This window comes from Carcharodon carcharias, chromosome 18 (genome assembly GCF_017639515.1).
Source record: "Carcharodon carcharias isolate sCarCar2 chromosome 18, sCarCar2.pri, whole genome shotgun sequence".
Lineage (NCBI taxonomy): Eukaryota > Metazoa > Chordata > Chondrichthyes > Lamniformes > Lamnidae > Carcharodon > Carcharodon carcharias.
In genome coordinates, this window is record NC_054484.1 from 113206020 (window position 1) to 113219305 (window position 13286).

The following is a 13286-nucleotide window of genomic DNA, read 5'->3' on the forward strand; positions in this document are numbered from 1 at the left end:
GCACATTCAATCCGAGTTACTTGCCCTTAGCCGCCTTGCCGGCCGGCTTCCGGAGGTTTCCGGGGCAAAATCCGGTCCTCCCGGCGAGGGGGAGCCTTCCCCGGGCACGCCCGGGCTTCAGGCCGCCGCTTTACGTGACCGACCGAAAGACGGGGAAAATGCCGAAAATGACCAAAAATGGCCGACGGCGGGGCCTCCCGGTCGGTTTTGGGGGCAGCCTGGGTCGGTCCCTGCAGACCTGGAGGCTCGAGAAGGCACTTGGCGAAGTCGACCGATTCTCGATTTGCCACCTCCTACTATTCTGCAGGTACCCCGCCAACCTCCCCAGCCAGCAAATGCAACCGCCATTCAGGCCGACGACCCTCCGGTAGTCATACCGAGGAAGAGGCACCGAAACCCCGCAAGGCCTTCCGGATTGCTCCCGTTCCCCGACCGGTTCTTTTTTAAAAAAGGCCCCAGGAGCCCGGATTTTTTTCGGACGCACTCGGGACCGCCCTGAGGGACACCGAACACCCACCCTTTCCCCAGTTGGACCCTCCCCGCCTCGGCCACCGGGGTCGAACCGGCTGACCGGTTAATGATTTCCCCCTGCTCGGACTCTGCTGCTGTTCAACCGCGCTTGCGTGGCTCGGCCCCTTGCACCGCCCCCTCACGTGGTGGCCCTGAATACGCCCCCCGGCAGCACTTTTCTTCTCCGCCGATGCTGCCAGACTTGCTGAGTTTTTCCAGGTAATTCTGTTTTTGTTTTGGATTTCGAGCATCTGCAGTTTTTTTTTGTTTTTATCTCTGTGTTTAATTGACTGCCACTGCTCTTCAAGAAATGCTTACCTCCTTGAAGAAGTTCTGTTCGTCTCTGCGATTTATCTTGACTCCCTTCTCCACCCCTTCCTTGGATTCACCTCGTTCTGTCGAAGGGTCATGAGGACTCGAAACGTCAACTCTTTTCTCCGCCGATGCTGCCAGACCTGCTGAGTTTTTCCAGGTAATTCTGTTTTTGTTTTGGATTTCCAGCATCCGCAGTTTTTTTTTTGTTTTTATAGCCATCTTTGCCAGCCGGTTCGGTATTTTAGGCCGTTTTGACCCTTCCCTCTCGCTGGAATGCTTCTGCTCGCTGGTTAATGATTTCCCCGTTCTGCACTCAGACTTTTGAGCTGCTCGGGAAGCGAACTGCTAATTGCACCCGTAATACCGGGCGGGAGGCTACAATTACTGGCCGGCTGCCTTGCCTGCCAACTGGTTAACCAATTCCCCGTTCTGTACTTAGGCCCTGGACCTGCTGGTGTGTTCTGAGCTAACTGCAAATCTTTCGAGTACAAACCCGTTTCCATCTGTTTCAGATGAAGTTACATTGTTTCATAGTTTGCCATTGTGAGATTTGAACTCTTGATAATCTTTTAATTGAAACCAATTAAACGAAATCACAAAATTGGGATAAATCAGGCACAGCCCCTATTCAGGTCAGCTGTAAAACCAAGGACAAAATTTAAAGGAACCTTACAAACTTTAAATCAAAATGTGATTAAAGGGGTCAACAAAACACCCCAGTCCCCGCGGTGCCCACTGAGCACGGAAGGCCTCGAGCGTGTCAGCAGACACCGCGTGCTCCCTCTCCAGGGACATCCGGCAGCGAACGTAGCCACAGAAGAGGGACAAACAATCGGGCGGGACTCCCCCGTCGATCGCCCGCTGCCTGGACCTGTTAATGGCCAACTTGGCCAGGCCCAGGAGCAGGTTCACGAGGAGGTCCTCCTCATTCCCGATCCCCTTCCGCACTGAGTGCCCATAGATCAGGAGTGTGGGGCTGAAGTGCAAACAAAACATCAATAAAAGGTTTTTCAAATAACTAAAAAGGGAGTGCAGCCTACAACACCCGATATACGTATGGTCCACGGACTCCACAAGACTGCAAAAAGGGCACGTGTCCTGAGAGTCCGTGAACCTATGAATCCTCTTATTATACGGGACTGCTGCATACAACACCCTCCAACCGAGGTCCCCGATAGAAAGGGGGAGGACACCTCCATAGAGGGCCTCCCATCGGGGGCCTCCGCCGCCGGACAGCAACAAGGTACGCCAGGGCGTGTCCGGGTGGCGGACAAGGGCGAGAAAATGGAAGGTGTGCAGCAGCAGTCCGTACAAAAAGCCCCTCTTTGCCATGCCAAAAGGCAGAGAGGGCATGTCCCCGAGGTGGCTCATATTGTGGGGCACCAGCACCCGAGGGAGGGCTCGGGGCTTGGGGCCAATGTGGAATTCTGTCCGAACAGGGGAACGCTCAGACGGAAGACCACCGCGCACCTGGGCCACCTCAAGACCCAAAATAACGTCGGGTCCGAGCACGACTGTTCTCAGGTCTTGGATGTCATCGGCTGCGACCTGGACACTCACAGACGCGCGTCGCGCCAACTCCTGCGGGAGCATCCAGCCCAGTCCTCCGAAACACAGCACATCCCCGATCCTGGTCACCCCTGCGGCCACAGTCCTCCTCTCCGCCAACCACTGAAAAGGACGAAGGGGCGGATTCCTGAGCAGCGGCTCTCTGACGATAGCCGCTACTCCTGACGGGGGAGAGCTGCGTCACGAGGCGACCACTTTCCAGACTTTGATCAGGTCCTGGTAAAAGACTGGCAACGCCTGCAAGGAGCCACCGAGGCCCATCTGTTCTATAAACAGGAGCTGCACGTCATAATTCAGGCCGTGCACCTGACGGAAGAAATACGTCGTCAGGGCACACCATCTAGGAGGAGGTTTGACATAGAGGTATCGCTGCAGGGCCTGAAGGCGGAAAGTCACCACCTGTGTGCGTAGGCACACTAGTGCCTGACCACCCTCTCTAAGCGGGAGACTCAGAACCTCAGCAGCAACCCAATGCAATCTTTTGTCCCAGAAGATGTCAACTAACAATTTCTGAATTCTTGTGACAAAGTCCAGGGGAGGGGTCAAAGTGACCAGTCGATGACACAACATGGCGGCGATCAGCTCGTTTATGACCAGAACTCGATCCCGGTAAGATAGCACTCAGAGCAGTCCTGTCCAGCACCGCAGGCGAGCGTTGACTTTCGTCTCCAGTTCCTGCCAGTTTACCGGCCAGGATTCCTCAGCGAGGCAGAGATGGAGCCCCAGGTAGAGGAGGCTGGTCCTGCTCCAGGTGAAAGGCCTGAGCTCCTCGGGTAGGGGATTCATTTGCCACTGACCGACCAGGAGTCCAGAACATTCCTCCCAGTTGATCCTGGCAGATGAAGCGGCAGACTAGACCTCCTGGCACTCGCGCGTCCTCCGCATGTCAGCCGGGTCACCAAACATAAGGAGCACATCATCAGCGTAAGCCGAAAGGACCACCCCAATGCCCGGCCCACGCAGAACCAATCCCGACAACCTCCTCCGCAAGAGGCGCAGGAAACGCTCCATGCAAATAGAATACAACTGGCCAGACGGGGCAGCCCTGACGTACCCCTCTCCCAAAGCGAAGGGGTGCCGTCAGGGACCCGTTAACCTTCACTAGACACTCCACGGCAGTGTACAGAAGTCGGATCCGGGCGACAAAATGCATCCCGAACCCGAACGCTCGCAGAGTTCCGAGTAAGTATCCGTGATCTACCCTGTCGAACGCCTTCTCCTGATCGAGAGACAGGAAGGCGCTCGACAGACCAGCCCTCTGGGAATGGTGGATGATGTCCCGGACCAGATGGATGTTATCATAAATGGTTAGGTCCGGGACGGTATAGGACTGGTCAGGGTGGATCATGTAGTCCAGCACGGTGCCGAGCCGAGAAGACATGGCTCGGGTGAAGATTTTGTAGTCCGTGCTGCGGAGGGAGACCGGGCGCCAGTTTTTCAGAAGGCGGAGAACCCCCTTCTTCGGTAGCAGCGCAATCATGGCCCTGCGCCACGAAAGGGGCATCTCCCCGGTAGCAATGCTCTCCCCCAGGAGCCCCGTGAAGTCGCTCCCCAAGACGTCCCAGAATGCCCTGAAGAACTCCACGGTCAGCCCGTCTAGTCCCGGGGTTTTGCCCCTCGAAAGACCGTAGAGTGCGCCGGTCAGCTCCCCCAGACTTATAGGGGAGTCGAGCTTTCTGGCGCACTCTGGGCCGACCTGCGGCAGGTCCTCCCACAAAACTCTGCAAGCCTCCTCGCTGGACAGATCCAGAGAGAACAGGGCAGTGTAGTAATCTCGGGCGATGGCCCTGATGCCCTCCGGGTCCGAGACAAGGGATCTGTCGCGGCCAGCAACGTAAGGAGCTGCTTACGGACCCCGTGCCTTTTTTCCAGCGAGTAGAAGAAGGGGGAGTCGCGGTCCATTTCCTTAAGGAAACAGATCCGCGACCTTACGAATGCGCCCCGACACCCAACCAGTTGCAGGTCCCACAGCGCGCCCTTGTTCTCATCGTACACCAACCGCAGGGCCGGGTCCACGTTGGGCTGACGGAGACGTGCCTCCAGGTCGAGCACCTCCTTCTCCAACTCCTCGACCCTGGATTTGCGTATCTTTGTCGACCCCTTCGCGTACTCTTGACAGAAAACTCGGACGTGAGTCTTGCCCACGTCCCACCATAGCCTCAAGGAGGGGAAGCATCCCCGCTTCCTTTTCCAGCCGACCCAGAAGCGACGGAATGAGTCCAGGAACTGCTGGTCTTCCAACAACAGGTTATTAAAATGCCAGTATGCGGACCCCGTCCGAGCGCAGAACGAAGTGAGCTCCGCCCACACCGGGCGGTGGTCCATGCACAGAACCTGCTGTATAGAAGCAGCCGGAATGCAGGACACGTACGCCTTCGAAACGTAAAGGCGGTCGAGTCTGGACGCTCCGACTGCAGGTGACACAAAGGTGAACATGCTGGAGTCAGGATGGAGATTTCGCCAGACGTCCACCAAGTTGAAGGACCTGACCAGGTCACGCAACTTACTCACACCTAGCGTGCGTTGCTGGGTACCGTGACGGTCCCGGACCCCGAGGGTGCAATTGAATCCTCCCCGAGGACGATGCACTCGCCAGCGTCGATAGAGCCGAGACGAGTGGACACTTCTTCAAAGAAGCTTGCTTGCTGCTGCGTGCCCAGGGGAGCGTACACATTCACAAAGTGAAGCACCGCCCCCCCCCAGACGCACAGTCAGGTGCAGCAACCGGCCTGGCACCGGCTCCTTGACCCCCAAGATCTCCGGCTGAAAATGCGGGGCCAACAAGATAGCCACCCCGCCCGAATTGGAGGCTAGGTGACTCATGTAGACCCCCCCTCGCCACTCCAGGAGCCACGTGGCTTAGTCTCCCGGAACTGTCCGGTTTCTTGCAGGAAGCACAACGCATACTTCCCGTCCCTGAGGACCGAGAAGTTCTGGAACCTGCGCTGTGTGCCCCTGCTGCCGCAGATGTTGAGGCTGGCTATAGTCATCTTCATTGTCAAAGGTACATCAAACCTTCACAGTAAGTAATTAAAAAAAGAAGAGGATTTTTTAGTCCTTCCTCTCCTTCAGGAGCCCAGCGAGAAATGTTTGGACACTCCGCCGCGCGTTCCTATCCAACTCAGGAGACTTGAGAGCCTTGTGAGTGGACCAGAACACCAGCGGAAACGAATGCCACCGGTCCAAGGCCAACTAAACCCTGTCTCGGTGACTGCGGTGCCCCAACAAAAAGTCCCGGAGTTCCCTTGGGGGGATGAGGGGGGAGTCAGTGGAGGGCACCAGGGGATCCACTGCCTCGCTTGAGAGCGACTCTGCGTAATCTCCAACGCTCACCACCGACACCCCGTCCTCCTCCGGGTCGTCGCCTCCAGCTTCCGACCCCTACCCCGCATTGAGTACGGGGGCTGATTCGGAGCTGTCAGCTGGCTCTATCTGTGCCTCGATCCCACCCCCAGGATCAAGGCCAGAGGAGTCCTCTCTGGTCTCCTCTAAACATTTTGGACCAGAGGGCAGTGGCAGTTCTGTTGCCCGCTCTCCTCCCGGCACCGGGTCATCCGGGGAGCTCAGGACAAGCTCCTGACCTAAAACTATAATGCCCAGTGCTAAGGTTTGGGAGGGAGCAGGAAGGCCTTCCTTCTCACCGCCACCCAATGACCCGTTAACATTTTTTAAATTTTGAAAGCTGCAGTCCCCCGAGGAGCCAGAAGGTAACTTGGGGGTATTGAGTGTGTCGGAGTGGGGCATCACCTCAAGGGAGGTGCCTTCAGTGACCCCCAAGGGGCCCTGTTCAGGGGACTGCAGCTGGTTGACGGGGGGAACAGTGTTTGGTGTGGGGGTAGGGGTTATGGATTCCCCCAGAGGACAGGGCGAGGTTTTATTTGGTGGAGACGCCACCACCTCTTCATCGGGGGAAGGGACACACCCAACTTCTTCAGTTTGGACGTCGTCCACTTCCTCCTCCGAAGCGTGACGTCTCTTCCGGGTAAGGCTGGGGGCTATGGAGACCTCCATCTCCGAGGCCCCCTCCTCCTTGTCCAGCCCTCCCGGACACTCCACCCTCTGGGGTTTGGGTTGTTCTTTCCCCGGCTCGGGGTCCCACGTCTTTTCCCCGCCGGGAGCATGCGCAGCGACAACGCCGGGCCCAGCACTCGGCGCCTTAGCGCCCACGGACGCGGGAGCACACGTGGACATGACGCTGGGGCCGGATGATGTTTTTTTCCCGAGCCGGTATTTCCAGGTGTTTGGGGGGGGTTGGGTCGTTTCAGGGGCCGCCTCCAGGTTGCGGGTCTTCCTCCGCACCTTCTTACGGCGTGGGGGCTCTCCCCCCGCCTCACTGGCAGCCAAGATGGCAGCTGCTGCCGGGGTCGCTTCCCCTTGCAGGGAGGGAGATGGAGTGGTGGCGGGAGGAGGAGGGGCGGTGCCAGCCGCGGCCGCTTGGGTGGGGCTCGTGGCCTTGGAGGCGGGGCAGTTCTTCCTCACGTGCCCCACCTCCTTACAAGCATGGCACCGCACGCCCTCCGCGGTCCAGAAGACCCGATAGGCGGTCCCCTCAAAATTGACAGCAAAGGCCCCCTCCAGGCACTCCTCCCGGGCCAAGCGGACAAATACCTGGCGCCAGAAGGAGTACACATGGCGGAGGGCTGAGTCTTTGAGGCTGAGCGGGATTGGTGCAACCCCCGACCTGACCTCCCCCAGTTTATTAAGGTGGGGGAGGAGGAGCTCACTGGATAGAAAGGGCGGGACATTTGATATAATAATTCTCTGGGCGGTGGCCTCAAGGGGATCCACCGCCAGAAAAGTCCCGCCCACAGTGAGCCCCTTCTGCAGGGCGAGGTGCACCGCCCGCTCAGACCTTAAGAAGAATATGGCCTTCCCATACATTTTAGAGGCCGCGACAATGGCTGAGGGGCCGACGACCCCAGCCATAGCCTTTACGCAGGCTTCTATTGTCATGTCAGGTTGAGCATAGCTCTTTACCCCAAGGGCCCTCGTAAGGAGGCGGAATGGTGACAGGGCAGCAGGAGCCGCAGGAGCAGCCACCCCCGCATAGGTCTTTTGTTGAGGCCCTGCCACCGGTGACAAAGCCGCCTCCACATTAGCCCTCGAGGACCCAGCCACAGGCAATGGTGAATTGGCCTTAGGGCCAGAGCCACGCCCACCCTGGGAAGGATTGGCCATTTTTTAATGTTTTTTTTTTAAATATATGTATATTGTATATATTGTTTTTTTTTATTATATATTTCCTCCATAGGGAGGGGAGAGGGGGCAGAAAGGTTGAAATAACCTCCCCTCTTTTACACAGGAGAGGAGAGGAGGGAGAGGAGTAAAGGACAGGGAGGCACAGGAGGGAAAGAGGAAAAAGTCCAGGTGGGTGTCTCTGATATTAAGTGGATGGAGGGTGGGGGCCTGATGGTCTTCAGGCAGGGGGAGGCGATTTCTTCACCAGCCACTGCTGGTCTTACCGGCAAAGGGCTGGGTTGGGGGAGGGGTGGCAGAAAGATGGTTTCACCACACACACACACCCCCTCTCTTCCTTCCCCAAACCCTCTGGCAGTCTTCTTGCCTCCCCCTACAAAACACAGTCCTTAACTGCCCCCACCTTAACAAAAATACACAGTCCTAGACACCCACCTAGGATGTTGTTTTTTAACACAGGCCTGGCCTCCTGGCCTTCCTGTCCTGAAGCAGCAACAGCTGTCCTCTTCTCTCCATCTCTCTCCTTTGGTACCACAGGGGCAAGGCAGCAGCAGCAGCACTGGAGCAGCAGTAACACCAACACACCTTCTCTACTCTTGATCTTGGGGTTACAAACCCAGTACCATAACCACTTGGCTAACTGGATCCATATTAGCGGGCAGGCGGCTATAATTACTGGCTGGCTGCCCTGCCTGCTAACTGGTTGACGATTGCCCCTTGAGTACTTTGTCCTGGAGCTGCGGGGCGGTACTGCATCAAGATGCACTCGTACTATCAGGTGGGCGGCTCTAATCATCGGCCGGCCGCAGTGCCTGCTAATTGATTAACCGTTTCCGCTTCTGCACTTGGCCTACCTTACCCTTACCCTAACCGTAACCCTAACCCAGAACCTGGCTCTGACCATGTCCCCGAAACCCACACCATACCTAATCCTGATGCTACCCCGTCCCCCGACCCAACGCTAAACCTTTCCTTGTCCCCGATACTAACCCTAACCGCTAACCCTAAAGCCTCACCCTAATCCAACAACCCCCAGATATCATATCCCCCAATGACCCTGGCCCGCACACTCTCTATTACACTCTCAATACTTCAACACTGCCGAATATCAAATCCCTCCCTGAAACGTAGACATTCTATCCCTATATCAATCAGCAATCCCAAACGCTCTCAGATTTTAAATCACTCCATGACGCTGCTCCACACTCTCTCTCTAACACTCCGCAACCGAACACCTATCTCGGGTATCAAATCCGTCCATGACACTCTCCCATCTTTTCATGTTACACTCTGCAGTCCCACACCCCTCTCAGATAGCAAATCCCTCAACGACCCTGCCCAATCTCTGTCTGTCACATGCTGCAGTCCCACTTGTCTCCCAGATATCAAATCCCTCCATGACTCTGTCCTGCCCACTCTCAGTATCTCTCATCCTCAAAACCTCTCTCTGTCTCACATATCCTCAAACCTATCACTCTCTCATGCCCTCAAACATCTCCCTATCTCTCTCACACACCCACAAACCCTCTGAGCACCAGGCAGAGCAAAAGGACTAAGCAGGCAGTGCAGGAATCTCATGTGGCTATTCCCCTGCAAAACAGGTATACCGCTTTGTATACTGTTGGGGGGAATGGCCTCTCAAGGGAAAGCAGCAACAGCCGTTACAAGCCTACCGACTCCCACAGCTACCTCGACTACAGCTCCTCATAACCCGCTTCCTGTATGGACTCCATCTCATTCTCTCAGTTCCTTCGCTTCCGTTGCATCTGCTCTGATGATGTCACTTTCAAAAACAGTTCCTCTGACATGTCTCCCTTCTTCCTTAACTGAGGTTTCCCACCCAAGGCGGGCCCTCAACCGTGTCTGGCCCATCTCCCGCGCATCCGCCCTCAAAACTTCCTCCCCCTTCCAGAACTATGATAGGGTCCCCCTTGTCCACACTTACCACCCCAACAGCCTCCGATTCAAAGGATCATTCTCTGCCATTTCTGCCAACTCTAGGAAAATGCCACCATCAAACACCTCTCCACTTCACACCCCCCCCCCGCCCCGCCCCGGTGGCATTCCGCAGGGATCGTTCCCTCCTAGACACCCTAGTCCACTCCTCCATCACCCCCTACACCTCAATTCCCTCTCACGGCACCTTCTCATGCAACCGCAGTAGGTGCAACACCTGCCCCATACTTCTGCTCTCCTCACCGTCCAAGGGCCCAAACATTCCTTTCAAGTGAAGCGGCATTTAATTTGCATTTCCCTCAATTTAGTCTACTGCATTCATTGCTCTCAATGTGGTTTCCTCTACATTGAAGAAACCAAACGCATACGGGGTGACCACTTTGCAGAACGCCTTCGGTCTGTCCGCAAGCATTACCCAGACCTCCCTGTCGCTTGCCATTTCAACACTCCACCCTGCTCTCATGCCCACGTGTCTGTCCTTGGCCTGCTGCATTGTTCCAGTGAAGCCCAACGCAAACTGGAGGAACAGCACCTCATCTTCCGACTAGGCACTTTACAGCCTTCCGGAGTCAATATTAAGTCCAACAATTTAAGATCATGAACTTTCTCCTCCCTCCCCACTCCATTTCCGATCCCCCCCCCCCCTTTTTTTCCAATAATTTATATATTTTTTTCTTTTCCCACATATTTCCATTATTTTTAAACGCGTTTCCATCCATTGTTTTATCTCTACCTTTTAGTCTTTTTCGATTCCTTCACCCCACCCCACCCCCCACTAGGGCTATTTGTACGTTGCTTCTCCTGCTTTCGACCCTGAATTAGCACATTCCTTAGATAATAACACCACCTTCATCACCTCTTTGTACTTTGGTCTGTGAAATCTTTTGATTAACTCCACCTATCACCTTTATCCAGCTCTACTTGTCCACCCCTCACCGTCCCCCACCCTTCAAACCAGCTTATATTTCACCTCTCTTCTATTTTTACTTAGTTCTATTGAAGAGTCATTCAGACTCAAAACGTTAACTGTGTTCCTCTCCGCAGATGCTTCCAGACCTGCTGAGTTTTTCCAGGTATTTTTGTTTTTGTTTTATATTTCACCGCTTTTATATTTTTCCTTTGTTCTGTTGAAGAGTCACACGGACTCGAAATGTTAATTGTGTTCTTCCCCGAAGGTGCTATTTTTCCAGGTATTTGTATTTTTGTTTTGGATTTCCAGCATCCGCAGTTTTTTACTTTCATCGCTATTTTTGATTAGATTGTTCAGAAAGGAGGAAAACGAAGTGAGAGGACAACTCTAACTAACACAGCAGACGTTCGTTAGTAAGGATTCAGAAACCATACCATGGGACTGCGCTTCAAAATTCAGGGAATGTTTGTGCACAGCCTGTTAATTAACTAGAGAGCAGATAAAAATATCACAGCAACTGATGAAGAGAGAATGCTGTATGACGGCAAAACCCGGAGCTTTTCAGCTGTGTTAAAGGTGCTAATTTTGTTCCCAGCATCAGGCAGCAAACCGTTTAAAGTCATGTTTTGGGGGCCTCAGCCAATTGGAAAGAAATAAAGTGAGGTGGATTGTTTGGTAAGGACTCCAGAATAGAGAAAAAGAATATTGTTTATGCATAATAATTGTGCACAAAAATCACTTTGATAGGGAAGGATAAACATAATGAAATATTAGTCGTGATGAATCAGGAAAAGGGAGTAGGGGTGGGTGGTTCTGATATTGACTTTGCTCAACTTTTAATTTACTTTAGTACGGACAATGAAAAAGTGGTTAAAAATTGAATGAAATTCTAAAGTACATTCCAGAAGAGAATCGTGGTGACTTGAGGGAGCTATTACAGTCACATAGGATTATCAGTGGGCATAGCTAGGGGGAAGGCAGTTGGAAGCATAGCTGACTATGATGCTGATTTGTGGAAGTTTTTTCCAATCAAACAACATTATTACAGGTTGAATCGGTTACAATTATCGCAAGTGCAAAAATAAATTGAACTTATTTGGAGTTCACGGATTTTGATTGGATAGAAGTCAATTGGAACATGAAGGCCGTGTGTGGATCATCCCAAGATGAATAGTGACTGAAGTGGATCATATCCTATGCCACGTTTGAAACACTGCATTGAGAAACTGATAGTCAAATTTAATTACATGATTAAATTACTGAAACTATATTTACAGGAACATCTATTGGAAAGGGCAAAAGAAGCTTCAGGTTTTGTAACACCAGATGAGCTCTATCAATTCAAAATCATGCTGCTTGATGTGAAAAATCCACCAGAAACCTCCCAGAGGATAACAAATAAGGAAAATCTTAGACTGAGTGATTGCCCTGTGAACTTTGATGATTTGGTAATGTTCAGTTAAACATGGGAGGAACACGTACAGCATCTGGGAGATGTATTCTATCATCTAATAGGAGCTAACCTGGTGGTGAACTTGTTAAATAGTGACTTTGCAAAGTCACAGGTCTCATATTTAGGCCATTCTGCTGGACAAGTAAGATAGCCCAATGAGATGTTAAAATGTAGGCGATTAACAATATCCCAGTATCATCAATGAAAAGGGAAGTTTTACGATTTCTAGAGATGAGTTTTTTTTTACAGGAGCTTCGTGGCAAACCTGAGCAGCATGAATGCTCCATTGACTGAAATAAGAACCAAATGTTTAACTGGGCATCAGAGTGCCAAAATTAATTCAAAAATCTGAAAACTGTACAAAAAACAGCACCAGTTTCAGCGGCAGCGAATTTTGTGACCGTTGTAATTGCCTATTGATACACCTGATATGGGTATTGGTCCTGTATTATTACAGGTTGATGACACGGATATTGAAAAGCCTGTAGAATTATTTTTTTGAAGAAGCTAAATATTCATCAATAGAAAGGCTCCACGCTTGAAAAGGAAACAATAAATTTGGTACTGGCATTACACCATTTTGAAATTTATGTTGCCAATAATTCCTCAGAATCTATTGTTAACACTGACCATAAGCCATCAAAATTTTTGGAAAAGGAAATATCAGAATGTTTACTTGGTGTCCATAGTTGCAACCTTTTAACTTGCAAAATTATGCATGTGGCTGGACAAGAAAATCTCTTTGCAGATGCATTATCAAGGTTTTACTGCTGAAGGGAGATTGGACATTTCAAACCAGAGTAAAAAAGGACTGAAACATATTCTATTTTAACTGAAATGTTGAGTATATCATCATGTATATTATCAAGTAACTAGTAGAATTGATGAGGGGGAGGCTGTGGATGTGGTTTATTTGAAATTTCGGAAGGCTTTCTACCAAGTCCCATATTAGAGATTGGCATGAAAAAATAATGTGCATGGGATTGAGTGAAGTGTGTTGAGATGGACAGAAAACAAGTTGGTAGACAGGAAACAAAGATTAGGAATAAAAGTGTATTTTTGGAATGGCAGACAGTGACTTGTGGAGTACCGCAGAGATTGGTGCTGGGACCCCAGCTGCTCACAATATACTTATTGATTTAGTTGAGAGAATTAAATGCAATATCTACAAATTTGCAAATGAAACAAAGGTTGGTGGGACAGTGAGCTGTGAGGAGAATGCAGAGATGCTTCAGTGCGAATTGGGCAAGCTGAATGAGTGGGCAAATGCATGGCAGGTGCCGTATAGTGTGGATACATGTCCACTCTGGTAGCAATAACAGGAAGGCAGATAATTATCTGAAAGGCTATAAATTGAGAGAGGGGAATATGGTACGA